The sequence below is a fragment of the Podarcis liolepis genome, assembly GCF_965112155.1.
Source record: "Podarcis liolepis genome assembly, chromosome: 4".
NCBI lineage: Eukaryota > Metazoa > Chordata > Lepidosauria > Squamata > Lacertidae > Podarcis > Podarcis liolepis.
Window position 1 is genome coordinate 50,811,954 of NC_139558.1, and position 17,923 is coordinate 50,829,876.

Genomic DNA, 17,923 nt, shown 5'->3' on the forward strand with positions numbered 1-17,923 from the left:
TCCAGCCAAACAATGCATATGAAAATGCAAATGCCAGAGCAAAGTGTGCATATAAACGCATATATTAATGGAAAAACAGGCAAAAATACATTCAGTTAGAGTGAATCACTTTGCAAAGATGTGTACATTAGCAAAATGGCATCAAACATGAGTATATTAGGATACAATTGAACTAAAATGCTGGTGAATTTTCATAAGGACTTAAAAAAAGAAAAAAAAAATGCAAATGTGGAGGACTGAACTGAAGAGAGGGAAAGTGAGAAATGGCGGTAAACTGAATTTGCCCATCTCTACCACTGCATACAAACCAAAAGTAAAATAATATATATGGATATACAATGATAATTATTGTATATAATATTATATATGGTAGATTGTTATTACTGCATATGATGTATGGTGATTTAAGAAGATTTATGGGATTGGAGGACCCCCTAGAGACTGAAGGCACACATTATTATTATTATTATTATTATTATTATTATTATTATTACTACTACTACTACTATATGTTTATATGCCGCCTTTTCTCCAAGGAGCTCAAGGGTTAGTCAGCTATTTTCTTTATTTAAACCTTTTGAAACCTCAACTACATTCCCAACCACAGGCTAAATCTTGCTTGGCACTGGAAAACAACCTGCTGATCTTTGTGTTGGCAGCGGCGCTTGCTCTATTGTATGTTGCTGTCATCAGTATGAAAGGAGTCGTGAAGGCTGCTGTAAGGAGACTGCTGAAATGACGACTGCAGCTTCCCGAGAACCCTTTTAGCGTTCCCTCCCTCCACTATCTGAACGATAATCTTGGTCATCTGGTTGTCCTTTTTACCCATTGTTGTCTTTTTAATTGTATATATTGCTTGTTTTATGTTGCTATGGCCGTTGGCTAAGGCGAATAAAGTTTATCTATCTACCTGGTTTTAGGTTTCATCTGTCTCCATTTTCTTGTTCTACCCTCACCTTTGCCATTTGGAGTAAGACTGACAGATCCTTTTAACACTGCTATGTTAAAAGAAATCCCAGGCAGTTCTTAAGATTCCAGAGCCACCCCCAATTCCGGCTATGAGTACCATTGTGCTCAATATTTCATTAGCAGAAGGACAAATAGAAAATGTGCAAAGAAACCACAGCTCGGGGTAAGAGGCAATTCTGCTATTAACATCATTCATGTAAGAGCAAACATCTTGTGGCCTGGAGCATGTAAATGTGAAGAAGTGAGGAAGGCTCATTTTCTCCCCCCATCCTACCCTAGTAAACCTCCCCATCCAAAAGAACAGCATCTATGGATTGGTGGTGCAACTGACTGCTGGTTTTCATTTTTTTATTCTTGCTTCTAACACCTACATTTTCAGTTTATCTCCTCCCCTTCAGATAGCTGTCCGTATATCTCGGGCTGGATAAGAGAATTTAAGATAAGGGATATTTGAAAGGAACAAACAACCATCCTTGTGGGGTGTTAGAGTGGGGGAGTGTGCAGCGCATAGGCAGCTGTAGCTTTCGGAAAAGTCAGCTAAGCTGTTCAGTGGCGCAGCATTTGTCTGCCCAGCGATAGCTGTGAAAGAGAACAGTTTCTCCTTGACCTAGACGAGTGCTCTTGCCATGCCATGTTGGCTGCAGTTTAAATGAGTAGGCTGATTACCTAAAATACCAGGCCATACTGGAGCTGACTGAGTCACACACCCCTCCCCTCCTGCACTCTCCCCAGTGGAATTAAGGGGCTACAGTCAGAGCAGTCAGTTGCAGCTGCGGGGAGAGCGAGAAGTGTTTCATTTGCGTCAGTTTGCAGTGGAGCCTGACGGGGCTGCGTTCAGGGTGCTTTTAACTCTCTGTGACTGGCAGGTGCATGATGTCACAATGAGGTTAGCTATCTCGCAAGTAGATGGGGAGGGGGAAAAATAATGACAAGGGAGACAATTTAGAATTTCAAGGAAAGGGATTCACATCAAAGCACCAGGCGACAGCTCAAATCACACTGCAGAGACACAGACAGATCTGCAGGAGCTGAAGGCTCTTTTCTTACAATTTTTCTCCCCCATCTGCTTTTATTGTGCAGAAAAACTATCCATAGGGGAGGGTCTCTGTGGAGTGCAATTCTAGGTAAGGCTCATGTTGACCTTGGATAGGTCTTGTAAGGGCTGCATGCTTTAAAGGTGCAGTTGCTGCTGGGTTTTGTACAATACTGCAAAACTAAGGGAAGTAGTGAATTATAAGATTCTAGCCGGGGCACCGATGATGGTTTTAAAACATGTAGTTTTACAAAGATTCAGAGCCCCATGGAACTTTAACATTGCACAAGCTAAAAATAAATAAATGCTGATATAGCTATAGATTTTGGGTAACATACAGGATGGAGAGAGAGAAAATTCCTGTAATATGGGGTAGAGAAAAAGCTGAGTTTGCATGGTTAAGAATGCATGTGGTCTGACACCTCATTCTTTAGTTAAATGTAGTTAAGATTACTTTAGTTTTTAAAAGCCATCATTGAAATGCTAGAAAACACCTGATATAACAGGAAAGCTATATAACATGGCCACGAAATTGTACCACATCAGAATGGTTTTATTGATGTTGTTTCCTAGGAAACCATCCAAAGGCTGCAGTCCTATGCTCACTTACCTGGGGATGGAGTTAGTTCCTAAATCAGAGACTGGGAATTGCTATGCACCCCCAGATACTATTGGACTTTAACTCCCATCAGCCCCAGAAAGTATGACCAGTGATCATAGATGGCAGCAATTATAGTCCAACAAAATATGGAGCGCCACCAGTTCCACTTGCCTGTTCTAAGAAAACATGGTCAGAGTCATGCTGCAAATGGCCTCTGTCTGATTCCCTGGGAAGACAACACAGACATTGTCCTTGACACAGGTAGGTAGCTGTGTTGGTCTGCAGTAGTCGAAACAAAAAAATAAAATAGAATTCCTTCCAGTAGTACCTTAGAGAGCAACTTAGTTGGTCTCTAAGGTGCTACTGGAAGGAATATTTTCTATATTGTCCTTGACAGTTAGGAAGTATAGCATTCTTTTTGTTTAGTTTTCAGTAGGAGGGCAGAAAAGGGTGAGTGGCTTGATATGAAACCATCCTAATATTTCGATCGGTCTAAAAGCATTTCCAGAAGGTCACTATTTTCTGGTGGGATCCGATCCCTTATCAGCAAATTCATGTTGTGCAATTAAAGTTCATTTGGCACTCTTGGGCAACAAACGTGCTTCCTCCCAAAATTGACTTCTCGTGAGAGCCAGTGTGATGTAATGGTTAGTGTGGGAGACCAGGGTTCTCCCCACTCAGCCATGAAGCTCAGCCTTACCTGGTTCACAGGATTGTCGTGAGGATTAAATGAGGAGGGGAAGAACCTTGTACACCACCTTGAGCTCCTCCGAGAAAATGGTAGGATATAAATTCAATAAGTAAATAATAAGGACAGAAAATGAACTGGAAAGTGTGGGATAACTAATTTTTTATTGGGGAGTGGGTGGGATAGAATAACAATATTACCTCCACACAAACAAATGAGAATTAATTCTCAGTAAGTGCAACTGATATCATCTAACCTCCCTGCAATCTTTGTGTGAACAAATCAGGATAGATTGGAAGCAACTTATGTTCCAAAGTGGGGGAGAGAAACTGTAAGACACAGATGGTTATTCACTACCAGCACAACTTGGCTGCTCTTTCAAGAAGGCCAGCATGAATGCTAATGGTCCATGTCACAGAAATCTCCACCACAGAACTTGGACCAATGTCTTCACTCATTTCATTTTAGTTATCTGACGGCACCAGCATTATGAACCAACCACTAACGTAGGGTGAATTTTTACTCATGATATATTATGCAATTACTAACACCCTAGATTACTGGCAAATCAGTTTAACCTACCTTGATTTCAAGCTTGTATCATCAGCTCCCATGGTCATTTCTGGTATCTTGAAGGCCCTTTTCCTTTGAAATTTATTTATTAGTTACGTTAGTCTGACAACAACCTTGTGAAGTAGATTAGACTGTAAGGAAAAGACTGTTGCCCCAGGTCACCCTGTGAGGTTCATAGCTGACAGCAAATGCAAACTGTACTTTTAAAACCTGGATTCAAAAGTTACTTGAAGTTTAATGACCCCCCCCCCCCAAAAAAAATGTAAGAGACTGAAAAAGACAGAGTCTTGAGGTTCCTTAAATACTAACAAATTTATTATGTGGAATAGAGCCCACCTCATCAGATGCATGAAGTGTAATAGTCTGTAATACCACTATTGGGAAGGAGAACTGTGTTAATTCTGCATACATTTAAGCTGCAATAGAATTATCACAGACAGTACTTTTTGCATTTGATTGCCCTTCAACTCCAGACAAATGCACACCAAACATTTAAAGCATATTTTAAAAACAGGGCTTCCCTCAAAGAATGCTTGGAACTGTAGTTTGTTAAGGGTGTTGGGACCAGGAGTCTTTCAAGGAAGTCATGTGTTTAAAATGTATGGTGTGAATGTGACGAGCTGCATTTCCCCACTTTGCATATTTCACCATGTATATTTCAGTTGACCACATCAACTGAAGATAATGCTTCATCTATCCGAGGGACTTCAGAAAGACTTGTGCAATAATAAATTTGTTCATTTTTAAGGTCTCGCGCGATTCTTTGTTACTTTTGCTGCAAATGACTAACACGGAGCTACTCCTCTACAAAACGTATAACCATGTCAGGTGGAAATGACACGAGTGCATTTGAGCAGGCAGGTTTCCCTGAGGTAAACATGGAGGTGAGGGAAGAGATTTTCTGAGCTACTGCTTCAGTGTGTGCCATGGATTAAACCCCAGGGCACTTCAAGGTGTGTGCATGTTTGACAGCACTGAATATTGCAGTTTAAACTGGGGTTCTATCTTTAAAAAACAACAACACAAAAAAAAAACCCTGAAGGTTAAATGGTAAAATGTGAATTGGCTCTGAGTGGGGCTTTGAACCTGGCTTTCCTATAGCCGAACACGACATTCCAGCCTCTAAACCACAACAGTTTCTAAAAATATTGGTTCGCCTGCATTGAGGAGAAAAAGAAGAGATATGGCTGGCTCCATAAGTTGAAAAGAATTAACATGTTGCAATGACCCGCTCAGACCCAGGTGAGTGAGCTGGTCTCTTATTAAGTGAAGTGGCAGCCCAGAGTGGTTTTTCTCTCAGACCAGAGAACTCTGTGAAAAATGTCTTTGTGTTGGAGGAGGTCTTTTTCCGTTCGTGCCTCTGCGGTCTGACAAGCACAACCCTCAAAAAGAGGCATTTTTTTTTCTTTTGTCCGGAATGTATGTCTTGTAAACACTACATTTTGTAGTCTGGCAATTTAAAAGGAACCAGAAGGAATGAAGACTTTGTTCATTTTGATTACATTATTCCTTTAGACCCAGGATGTCAAGCAGTGTGACAGGGTCAAAAGAAACAAAGCTATTTTTGTCACTGAAGCACAGGCGATACAACATTTTATCTGTCAGATAAGAATATCTTTTCTTTCAGCTAGAACATGCTGCTGTCACTTTGTTGAACCTTTTCTATACTTCATTTGACTGCTCCTGAAATGCAGTTGGAGCATTTTCTTCAACAGCCCTCCTTCCTTTTTGCCCTGTTTTGCCCTAAAAGAGTGGGTGAAAGCCTTAAGAAATTTAAAAACGGGATTCTCCCTAGAACAGAGTTGGAAATTGTGCATAGAAATGTGTGTGAACAATGAGGAAGAACCTTGGAATTGCAAACAGCTAAGCAAGTTGCACAGGAATCAGATGTGCTGCTCTGCTTTTTGTCTAAGGCTGCATTCGCATGGCAGTTTATTCCATTTTCCGGACATCTTCCTAACTGTTAATCTCTGCATTATACCTGAGCTTTCAGAAAATATAAAAGCCAATTCCATAAATACAGTAGAATGTAGTGCCAGTTTGGTGCTCATTTACATACTATTTGCTTCCAGAAAAGAAAAATCTATTTGCAGCCAACATCCAGCATTTGCAGCCTGAGGAGGCTGCCTCATTTTACCTAATGATAGGGCCTGCCCTCCCATTTGCCTCCAAATTTCCTTGAAGATAGTGACTATTGGCCAACAGGTGAAGCTTTGAGAACCAAATGAAGCTCACTGCCCATGCTGCTTTGCATGCAGGAGGTGCCAGTTTCTGGCATCTCCAGGTAGGGCGGGGAATATCCCCAGTCTGAAACCCTTATGAGCTACATTGGATCTCAGTCTATGTGGACAAAACTGAGCTAAAGGGATCCAAAGACTCACTCAGTATAAGGCAGCTTTCTATGTTTAATGTTCCTACTTTGTCTACTCACGGCTTCCGTGTGTGGCAGATGATCTTTTGAAAACGCCAGCACTGAATGGGAAACTGCAAGAAAATGTTACTTGCTAATGCTTAGGTTGTTCAATGTGGCAAATGGCAACAGATCAAGTGATCTATGAATCAAGAGAAAAATCAAACATTTTTTTAGAGCTGAAAGAGTATCAGGAAATAAGAGGAAATCATAAAAGCTGATAATGCCTGTCAGCTGCAATTTGTAGCTCAGCGGGTCCTTGATGACGACGAGTCCCAATGGAGATAATTTGAGCAGTTTTATTTTGAGACACCACTGAAATACATATTATGGTTTCTAGGAGATGGAGATTGATAATTAAAATAGCTTTGATTTTGAAGATTTGGGATGGATACAGTGGTTTTGAGATATGGAATTTTAATCAAGGAAATTTAACTGGCAACTTTAGCAACAAGGGAAAATAATCAATAATTAAATTTAAGGATCTGTTTCTGGAGGGGGGAGCTGTTTTGTTACTCAAAAGAAACAACTAGAGGACAAATATAGTAAACAGGCAGTTGATATATCACTTATTCCAGCTTGTACATGTTTAAATACAATTATGAAACAATGAGTTGAAAGAATCCCAAAAGGATAAGCTATATAAAAGACTGGGGGAAACAATAGGGGACACTAGTCACTGAGGTATGCTGGAATTTCACCTGAACCAGGTGATTACACCATGTATCTGATGTTGCTCTATGAAACAACAACAACAACAACAAAATCAGAACAGCTTTGAAATCAGTGGGTAGCATTAGTGCCGTTTCGAAAGGTTCAGTCTACCATCTTGATTCAAAATGGTATCCAGTTGTATCCCAACATAGACAAAAACCTGCTCCTTGATGACAGGAACCATCATGTCAAATTTGCTTGTAGTATCTTGAGAGGTGTTCAGCTATGTATAGCAAAATGTATAGCAGAAGATGAGGGTCCTACTAAAGGATGTTGTTTGATCATTTTACACCTCTTGGAAGCTAAAGGAGAAGACAGAGAGAGGGAGAGGGAGACGTGGATGTATGGGTTAGAAACAGTGTTGGTAATGAAAGGCATTTATTTGCCTTTGAATGAATTTTCAGTCGGTTGAAACCAATCGCCCCAACCCGTCTCCCATTCTTGCCTTCTAGCATTCTTCCATTGGCTAAGGATATATAAATTATGGAATATTTACACTGTTATGTAAACAAGGAGGATATATTTTAAAATGTTTTTTTAAATACACATTGACGTCATCCAGATGCTTGGAATGTGGATGGAGCAACTTCTGCAAAATCTTGCTGCATTTTTAAGAGGTTGAGCAGGGCCATCCCTTCCATTAGGCAACTGCCTCATGCAGCAGGTTTTCCGGGGCAGCAGTAAGAGTCCCTGGCTATTCTTCCTGAGCAACCAGCCATTCCCTTCTGTTGCCACATAGCCTCCTCACCTCCTGCAGTGTATCTTGCTGCTTCAAGTGTGATGGAGTATGCTATCCATTCACCAGTGTTGAAGTAAGATTCAGTTCCCAGTCCAGTCAACTACCATGCATGGAATTTTGTGGGGGGGGGTACCATCTTGCATTTTCCTTTTGGCAAGAAACTGTTTCGGGCTGACCATGGGTTTGGATGAGCCAACTACAGCACAGATGCCACATGTAACACTAATAGCATCAATTTCGTGGCATGCCTGGATGAGAACAGGATACCTCGTGGGCCTGGACAGAGTCAGCCTTAAAGACCTGCCTGCCTGCCTGCCTCTCCTCTGCCTGTTTCAACCTGCTTTTCACAGAAGAGGTTTGTCCATTAGGAGCTGTATCTAGCCAGACAACAAAGAGAGAGAGAAAATGCAATTTCAAAGTCGTTTGTTAACATGTCACTGAACTAACCAAATGTTTTGTTTTTCCCAGGGCCGACAAGATGGGGAAGAAGCTGGCACAAATTGCCGGGGCCCATTAGTCTGGAAGGGGGCTCAGGGCCTGACAGCCTTGCATTTGTTTTATGTAATCCTTAGCAAAATATATGTTTCCTGTTCGATGCACAAACAATTCTGAAGAACAGCTTGCAAACTTGTGCTGCGAACCAAGCGTTTCCGAATATTTATACTCTACACGAACATTCACATCTCGTCTTATTACGCACAGTCACGTTTGTATGTTTTTGTAAGTGAACACTTTAGCTTAAACTTTGCATTTGGGGGGACGTTTTTGGTTGGAGAACTGCATTGCAAAATCCAGAGAACAAATACATGCACTAAAACTTGTTTTTTTAAAAATTTGGAATAGATGCAAAAGTCCAGGGATGTCCCCATTCACAGCAATTTGTTACAAATATGAATGAGCTGATGCCACTCTTTGGGGTGATTTACAACAATGGATGATATAATGGTATAATGGATGGTATAATGATTTGATTGGATGGTAGAGGCTTTTTAAAGACAGGATTTTTAAATCATATGAAGAAACAAGCAAAGAGATAGTAGTAGTAGTAGTCATAATAATAAAATTTATTTATACCCTGCCCTCCCTGGCCAGGACCAGGCACAGGGTGGCTAACATCAAAGTATGATACATTAAAAACATAAATCAAACAATCAATTAAATTACAGGTTAAAATCACATTTGGAGCAGAATAAAATCAGGTGGCAACCCACGGATTATAACTATAGGGGATAGGAACATTGAGTGAGGCAATACTGACCATCTTTATTTCAATATTTCCAAGTCAGACACATTGCCCTGTGCTTGTTGATAAAAATTGGCCCTTTAAGGAAAGCAGAACTTAAAAGCTTAATGATAAAAGCACTGAAACAGAAATTACTGAGAAATATATATAATATTTTTATGATCATGGATTTATTTAAAAATCAACATATCAAACCAGATTTATTTAAACATGTTAGACCAGATGGAATGAGGGAAGATATTCCTGAAGAAGCATGGAATTGGGTCTGGCAGAGCTTTCCACAGCAGACTGTGAGCACAAGGCTTTGAAAGAAAGCTTTTATAAACTGATATCTTGCTGGTGTTTAACACCCACAAGACTCAATCGCAGAACCAGCCCACCCATGAACCGGGCTGAGGCAGTAGCCTCAGGCAGCACCTACCAAGAGGTGCTACCCCGTTCCAGCTCCTGCCTCCCCATAGGGGCAGAGGAAGGGGGTGTGGTGGGGATGGGCCGCTCCGGATGTCACCACTGAGGGGAGAGACAAAATGCTGGGCAGCACTCACCACGGGGTCTGCAATGCACCTGAGCCAAGTGTCTCTCCTGAGAGTGACACAGTGACTTGAGTGCCTGCAGGCTCTGCGCTGCCCCAAATGGTCCGCCCGCTGCCTCCCTCTCAGCTGTAGGGCAGCTGAGTGGCAGGAGGCAGGCAGACTCCTCTGAGGCCACTCCAGGCGCCCAATCGGCTTGCTCTGCCACTGCCTCCCCTCCCGCTGAGTTGGATTCTTGAGGAGAAGCTCTTACAGAGTTTGCTCCACTGTTGTGGGGACGGTAGCAGGGCGTTTCTCCTTAGGGGCCAAAACGCCTTAGGCCACCCCACAGAACAGCCAGCACATGCTGGAGACAAGAAACACATCATATTTCTATGTCTTTGTTTTGTCCCAAAATAATGATCATTTGGGTGGGCAGAATAATAGAAAGTGAAATAACAACAGGGTGCAGACTTTGGGCTAACTCATTCAGTAGATTACATGGAAATATGGTCTGGTCTTACCAGAGGTCATGGAGCCCACCATGTACCTTCTAATAGCCACTCAGCTAGCAATCTGCTAGAAATGGTGGAGGGGACGGACTCAAGGGCACCTACAGTAGACAATTCGTCATTATAGTCATGGAAGCATTCCTATAGGGCAAAATTAACCAACATATTGAAATTGAAGAATAGCAGGCAACTTAATGACATATCAGTACAACAAGATGTAAGAAAATATCTGCCCAATTGTATTGTTGGAAACGTTTTAAGGAACAATCTTTTTTAATGATGTCTCTGACCTTTTGCTGGATTATACAGATGTGTTTGTATTTTTATACTTAAGCATGTGGGATGTTTCTTTATATTTCACCTTTGTTTTATGCTTTGGCGCACCATTTTTATTTTAAGCAAACTGAACCCAATTGCCTGCTCATTTGTAGCTCATGAAAGTGTTGATTAAGGACTGGGGCCATGCTTTTATTCCCTGACATCGGCTCTTTCCTTTGAACAGCTGTGTGTTGTGTGCAGTTCGGGTGGAAGGAGAAGCCAGGGTGTGAGCTTCTGCTTGCTATTAAGAGCTCGTTGCAATTGGGAAACCAACATAATCAGGGATGTTGATTTCTGTGTTGATTGGGAAATATCACTGAGCCCATTTGTACCAAATCTCAGGGTTCCAGATCATTGAGAAGAACTCCACGGGTTAGTCACTGAGGCCCAATGCTCTCTCATACCGTACTCTTTTTCTTCCTCAGAAGCTGCTAAGATAATTCCCATCTCATGGCAAAGTCAATGTCTTTGATCTTCCTCCTTACAGCTGGGGATCTTAATGGAAGCTCCCCCCTTCTTTTTTGGAAATAGGAGGTCTTGGCCTTTATTCACTTTCCCGAAAAGTGAAAATAATCAATACAGCTTTAAGTAGTTATGTGCACTCTAGAGAGGGTTGAGGAAAAGGTGGTATGGCGTTTCTGTGCAGGCCCAATATGGTTACTGACCCATGAAAGAAGGTTTGTGGTTAGCTTGTTTATTTTTATGTTTTGTGGGCATGAAGTAACTTTGATGGTTCAGCAATGAATATTTCATCCCTTGTGGGGGAAATTCTTCTATGACCCTTTCCCCCTCAAGCTCTGCATGGGGCATGAACCCACAGCCTTGCACAATGTTTCCAAGTCAGTTCTTTAGAACAGCAAAGCCTGCATTTATGCAGTTTTCTCACTGAGAGTGTCCACATTAGGCAATCTGTCCTACTGTGAAGCAGTGAGGCAGCTACCTTAGGCAGAAGATGCTGGGGACAGCAAATGACAGGAAAGTATTGCATATCCTGCAACTGCCCCAATTAAATTGGGACATCCGGGTTCACAGAGCCCCAAAATGCATGTTTTGGGGTAAAACATGCAAAATTGTGACCCTGCGCAAGATCCGTGATCTTGCACAGATCACACGACTTTCACTGGAGCAGGGCCAGAAATATGAAGGTCCTAGTTGCCGCAGTCAACAAAGAAAAAAAAAATTCAAAGAGAGAAGCAAATCCAATTTCCCCTCCAGCCGTAACTGCTGTAGTGGTTAGTGCCTGGTCTCAGTTTTGGGGCAAGGTTCAAGAAGACAACTCTTCTTTTACTGGAAAGATCTGCTCTGACCTTCTTCAGATACAGGTAATAGGAAACAGCTTGTCTCCATTTATTCCTGGCTCTGCAGTGCATCACGCCTAACTTAAGCTGCCATGTTCCATTATTGTGCTGCTCTGATGTGTTTCTTGTACCTCTGTCTGGAAGCTGGATGAGAATGCTAGTAAGTTAAAAGCTGAGGGCCACCCCTCTATGCTCCTTGAGTTGCTGCATTTGAAAGTAGACAGCCTTGCAGCTCAAAACCATAGAGCAAGCATCCAGCTGAAAATAGATGTTCAAAACAAGAGGGGTGGGGGGTGATCCTAAGAATGCCTCAAGTAACTGAATGTTGCTGGTAGTTGACGGCTGTTTATGAGAGCAAGCATTCCAGTTTGAGAGAGCAGGAAGCTGTCTTGCTCAGACATCACGACAGAAACAGAAACCACCATATTCCTGACCTCTTCCTCTCCAGGCAGCACAGCAAAGCTCTGTCTTCTTCCTGGCACATCCTTCGGTCACTCCAGGGAGTCACGATGCAGATTTTCCACTGGCGTCAAATGTGCATAGATTTATAACCTGAGGCTCATGAGAGCAGCTAAGGAAGAAAATGTTTTTTTAGATAACTGGCATACCTAAGAAATCATCTAATATGGGTCTTGATACTGAAAGGTCAACCGTTTCCCAAAGGGCGTGAGAAATATTTGATTCCTTCAGCTGTGTGTATATAGTACTATATTATGTACACATAAGAAGTCACCTCTAGCTTAATAGCAACTTTTCCACTCAGAAAGTTAGAGATGGGTTGATGTTCTTAATCAGGCTTTCTTTTTTTTGGCTGGGGAGGGCGGGAGATGGCCAACTATTGTATTCTTCAGGCCAGGCAATTATCCAGAGTGTAGGAGTGGTGACAGAAGTGTGCACTAGTTCACAAACAGCCTCAGAAGTGATCATACCTAATAAAGTAGTTGTCATGTAGTAGGAAAGGGATCCTAATAAATGGTGAGCACCCCAGAATTGTAACAAAGGGTTATATCCAACCCTGCACACCTGAAGTTTCTACACAAGCAATGAGATTCCCCCTTCCTCTCTTCTCCCCACACACCGTCAAAACTAGGAAACAGCAGCATTTCATTGATCTCTTTGAAACAGCACCATTATCGATATGAATAAACACTTAAGATTGTGAGAACCTATCGGCCATCCACTTCTTTAAGCGGTGGACTGACCCCAAGAATAAGTAGAGACGAAACAGTAATGCTGCATTTCAGCACACATTTAAGAAATGAACAAACCTCTCTGCATTTGGACTATGGAAATTGTCAGGTGCTGGTGGTGGTTGCTCGTGAGTAACCAGGCAGGACTCCGACCTGTCTTTTACAGGTTTTATTGGTGAAAACTATTTACAGTGCAGATCCACAAAGTTCATGTCCGTCTTAGTCACTTGCAGAATTCGGGAGTGGCCCCTTTCGGTTTCTCCCCCAACATAAGAACTTGGGCACCCCAAGCCTCCTCCTCTCCTCCTTGCGTTTCACCCTTCTGCGCAAGCTTGGTGACGGAAGGGGCGGTGTGGCTTTTCCCACCGCTGGAAGAGGAACTGCTCCTCAGGAGTTTCGGAGGACCCCTGCCTCCCTCGCTTGTTCCGATGGCAGTCCCTGACAGAAATGAATCCCCATTACTCAAATACCCTTCATAAAGTGAGTACATGTAGCTGCTATACAAAAAAAACCTGCCCCAGTGGTTATATATTGGTGCTCTCCTGATGCCTTCAGAGAAAATATCTCCACATAGGCCAATCTTGATAAATATTCAAAGATCAGATCTCCATGCAGGAGAATTTGCTGGCGTAAAAAAAAAAAAATCATTGCGAAAGGAAAATCCATGTACGAAGATGTCGTTTTTAGCAACACATGAACAGTTATTTCATCTATTTGCAAGTGTATCTCTGTACCACCGTATCATAAAATACCAGGGTGGTATACAACATTAAAATAAAAAACACTGTTAAAAACAATACAGGTAATCATTAAAGTGACATATATGTAAACAACCACTTGGACTGGAGCTCTTAAAAAACTATCAATGTTGCCTTCCGAAAAGATTCTTTTTCTTTTCACACCAATGCAGATGAGAAACAGTATTGTGCATAAGGTGCCTTTGCATGCTAGGCGCAAGACAGTTCCAATTACCTGGCTGCTATCGGTGAACAGAATGTGTTGCTGGTGATCGCTGAGCTTGGCTGCTAGCTGCAGCCAGGTGCTTTTCATTCATCCTAGAAGCACCGTCCCTCAAGCCCTCAGCACAGCAAGATGACAATTGCCACACAACTCCCCCATCACAGGCACATTCCCAAGGATTGTCTTTCCTTAGGAATGAATTTGTTTCAAGAGCGATCGGGTGGCAAACAATGTACTCTGCCAGCTGGGATTTGCAGTTTCTGTACTTAGCTTTGGAGGTAAGGCATAAACCTTCTACCCTCCTGGCAGCTTTTGCGTAAGCATGGATGGAACTGTTGAGCGCTATCTGGCAGTGCTAGTGGGAAACAAAAGATTTCTGTAGCTAGTCAAATCAGCCTTGAAATGTTATTGACTATGTTAATGTTGCCAATATACAGGGCAGTGGTCAAATAAATAAATAAATAAATAAATAAATAAATAAATAAAGTTTTGTTACCAAACCTGACCTGAAGCCTGCGTGTGGTGCTGATAATGCCAAGGTCACAGGTTCGATTCCCATACAGGCCAGCTGCATATTCGTGCTTTGCAGGGGCTTGGACTAGATGATCCTTGGGAACTTTTCCAACTCTGCAATTCTCTGATTCTATGAAACCCCCACAGATCTATAGAAGAATCAATGTGGAGGCCATGTTCTGTTTCTAAGTTGTGTTGCATCTTAATATCCTGCTCTAAGCAGGGTTTCCAAAACCTGGGTTTCTAGCTGTTCTTGGACTACAACTTCCATCATCCTTAGCTGGCAGGACCAATGGTCAGGGCTGATGGGTAGTCCAAAAACAGATGGAGACCCAAGTTTGGGAAATCCTCATCTAGAGTAATAGATGCACTGGGGGTTCCCTTTCTCTTTCCTTGGGAGAAGGAAAATGCTCCAAACGGGCCTCCTTTGTTTTTCTTTAAATAGGAACTACAGTGCTGTAAATGCTGAAATACAATCTCTCCTGATGACCTTGTTTGAATTATTCTCAGTTTTACAGGAGGAGTTTCCCTCCATTTTCTATTTTCCTATTTCCACTTTATAGGAAGAAGCCTTCCTGAATGTGCTCTGCCCTCTAGCCAACTCAGGGCACCTGCATGACAGCAACTGTCCAGGGGGATTGTCTCATCCGCTTCATGGAAGGCAGGACTGCTGTGCCTTGGGTGTGGAACAGAACAAGATGGTCTTTGGTTTCTGCCAAGTCTCCTTCTTTCTAAAAGCTACTTTCTAAGATTTTTAATCTGTGGAAACAGAACCCAGGAAATGGTTATCGTATCAACAGGTAGCCTGGTCTGCTCTACCAGAGACACTACGAGGTTGGGGTAGATAATATCCTCTCTTTCCTGCCTAAATTCAGGGGAATATATTTTCAATTCTCCTACACACACACACACCCCATGTTCAGGAGGCAAGGAGAGGAGAGAAAGTAGCTTCTCCTGTGTTGGGATAGTGGAGGCATCCCAGGCCACCTTCTTAGGCCAAGTTTGATTAGAGGGACATGAAGTCTCCCTTATATTTGCTGCCAGGCAAAACAAAACCCTGCACATTTTGAGGGCAGATGTGCTTCCCTCAAAATCCCGCTTTCCTTCCAAGCTTTATTAAACAAATCTTCCATACCCTGGCCTTTGTTGCATCCAGGGTAACTGGTACACAGAATTGCCTTCCGCTGCAACGGTTATTAACTGCATCTTCAATTACATGCTCAGCTTGTGAAATCCCTGCAGGAAACCACACCCCAACCACACTTCTCTTTCAGGCATTTTAGTCATTTATGGTAAGCTTATGTAACCCTCGGGCCACCCAAGGGCCAGTTTCATAAATTGTGGAGGGTTGTTCTCATTCGTCTCATGAGGCTCCACCCACGAAACCTGGGAACCATTTTTGACCGGGTGACCTGCCACGCCACTCACTCACATCGGGAGTGTGTAACGCCAACCATCTGTTTACTTCAACTTAATAAGTGAAAGAGAACAAAGTTTTCTAGTAAATATCAAGTTCTCTCCCTCCACCCCAGCTGTGGCACAGAGTTCACTATGCAATCCAGGAGGTGACTTACTTTGCAGCCTGGCTGTCCTATTAATCTGCAAGTTAATTGGTCAACCAATCTGGAGTGGCTCAGGCTTGAAATCTGGAAGCCACCAGGTCAGGATTTTTGCAGGAAAGAGGCAATTCTATTTGAGCCGTGTGCTCCATGTCACCTTCTCTTTGCAGGTAGTTTGCCCAGCTTCTGTTGCAGGTTCTGCTATTAGGTAAAGTTGTGGCTGACTCTGGGGTTGCGGCGCTCATCTCACTTTATTGGCCGAGGGAGCCGGCGTACAGCTTCTGGGTGTAGCAGGAAACCCCCCCCCCCCAATCATTCAGTTTGTACAAACTTCACTCACACTCACACACTACATACACTAGGCTTCTGTTATAAATTCATAGAAAATCAACCATACATCGGATTTGCACTGTTCCACTTTTATTTTACTCCATGAAGGAAGGACTACAAAATGGGGAAGGTTTGATACAGGACAGCCATCATCCCTTGAGCATACCAGCATATCCACAGGAGCCCTGCCCAGTTGCTATGCCAACCCTGATGGTCCCAGACAGAAGACCATCAAGATCACAAAGAACTTGCATATGGGAGTGGATTCAGCATGGACTGGAGCAAAGGACGATAATCAGCTCTTCCCTCTGGGGGCAGGAAACTGCAAACTCCCCTCTGTCACCTGGAAAGTACTCATGGGGAGGGGGAAAGGGGGAACCAGCCAGGTGACAGGACACTCAGACCACAACTCCTCCCTCAACCCCTCCTTTCTGTGATGTATGTATCTGAGGGGTGGTCTTAGGTTACACCCCTTCTGTGATGTTTGTATGATGTTTCTGGGGGTGGTCTTTATCTACAGGGTGGCAATTTCAATAGTCTTTATAAGGTCTTGCACACCATTTTTCTTTGTCCTTCCTCTCTCCTGCAAGTGAGGGGAGCACCCTGTTGCAACAGTTCAATAAAGGCCAAGCCTACAGGCTGCTGTTTTGCTCCAAGTAATCCTGGTTGGTGTCTTTGTTTTTGCCCAAGGGAGCCCTTGGATTTTTCCGTTAACACGGGTCATGTGGCCAGCATGAGTAAGCCGTTTCTGGCGAACCAGAGCAGCGCACGGAAACGCCGTTTACCTTCCCGCTGGAGCGGTACCTATTTATCTACTTGCACTTTGACGTGCTTTTGAACTGCTAGGTTGGCAGGAGCAGGGACCGAGCAACAGGAGCTCACCCCGTCGCGGGGATTCGAACCGCCGACCTTCTGATCGGCAAGTCCTAGGCTCTGTGGTTTAACCCGCAGCGCCTTGCTGCAAACTTACCTGAAGAGTGAAGTAGCTGTATTGATTCATTAAAGGGGCGGATGGGATGAGAAGAGAAGTCGCCAAATCACAGCAGCATGGGACCCAGGGGCATAGCTACTTGATAATTTTTCAATACAGTGGCCTCCTCAGCACCACACCACACACATTTTCCATCACGGCCCTCCACACTTCCATACCTATCCAGTTTGTTTGCTGTTCTTGCATATCATTCTACTGCAACCACACATTCTTATTATTTGTATTATACATCTTGTGTCATGTTGCCCATTTTCAATATCCGGCACATGGACCTTGCATGAGCTACCCATTACCTCCCCTAAATCTCCTTGCACTTCTTCCAGCGGAAAGAACGGAAATACACGCACGGTTCTTACTTTGAAATTTTTATTTTTTTAAACGTATTTCCAAGAAATTGTTAAATTGCTACTTTGCTTCTACTGAACTACATTGCTCATTGTTATTGCAAATGTATTGTGACAGGCAGCATCGCTGTATTTCACACAAATTGCTGCAGAATGGTTGGGGCAAAAAATAGTGCCAAAAAGGGGGAAACTTTCAGCAGAGTACTCCTGGTGGGGCTCAATTGCATGCCATAGCAGTGATTCTTCCACTAGGTGGCTACTGCTCAGATTGTGTCTTCCTTCAAAAGCTTGCACTTCTTTTACCAAACAGTTCTTAGGGTCTCTAAATGAGTTTGGACAGCGATTAGTTACACATGCTAACTCTTTTTGTAGAGACCAAAGCATAGCTATGGAATTTTGACCACTACCGAAGCTTTAGGCAAACTTGTT

The 17,923-nt window shown here is 42.9% G+C and overlaps 2 long non-coding RNA genes across 2 annotated transcripts; one reads left to right on the forward strand and one right to left on the reverse strand.

Moving 5' to 3' along the window:
- Nucleotides 1-1,744: 1,744 nt before the first annotated feature.
- LOC310705543 lies at nt 1,745-9,528 on the forward strand. The gene is made up of 3 exons (XR_014525384.1): nt 1,745-1,855; nt 4,527-5,106; nt 8,196-9,528. It is a non-coding gene; the product is annotated as an uncharacterized lncRNA (long non-coding RNA).
- On the reverse strand, nt 6,821-13,141 carry LOC310705545. Its single transcript, XR_014525385.1, has 2 exons — nt 12,042-13,141; nt 6,821-7,290 (listed from the first exon to the last, which is right to left on the reverse strand). It is a non-coding gene; the product is annotated as an uncharacterized lncRNA (long non-coding RNA).
- Between the last annotated feature and the right edge of the window lie 4,782 nt (nt 13,142-17,923).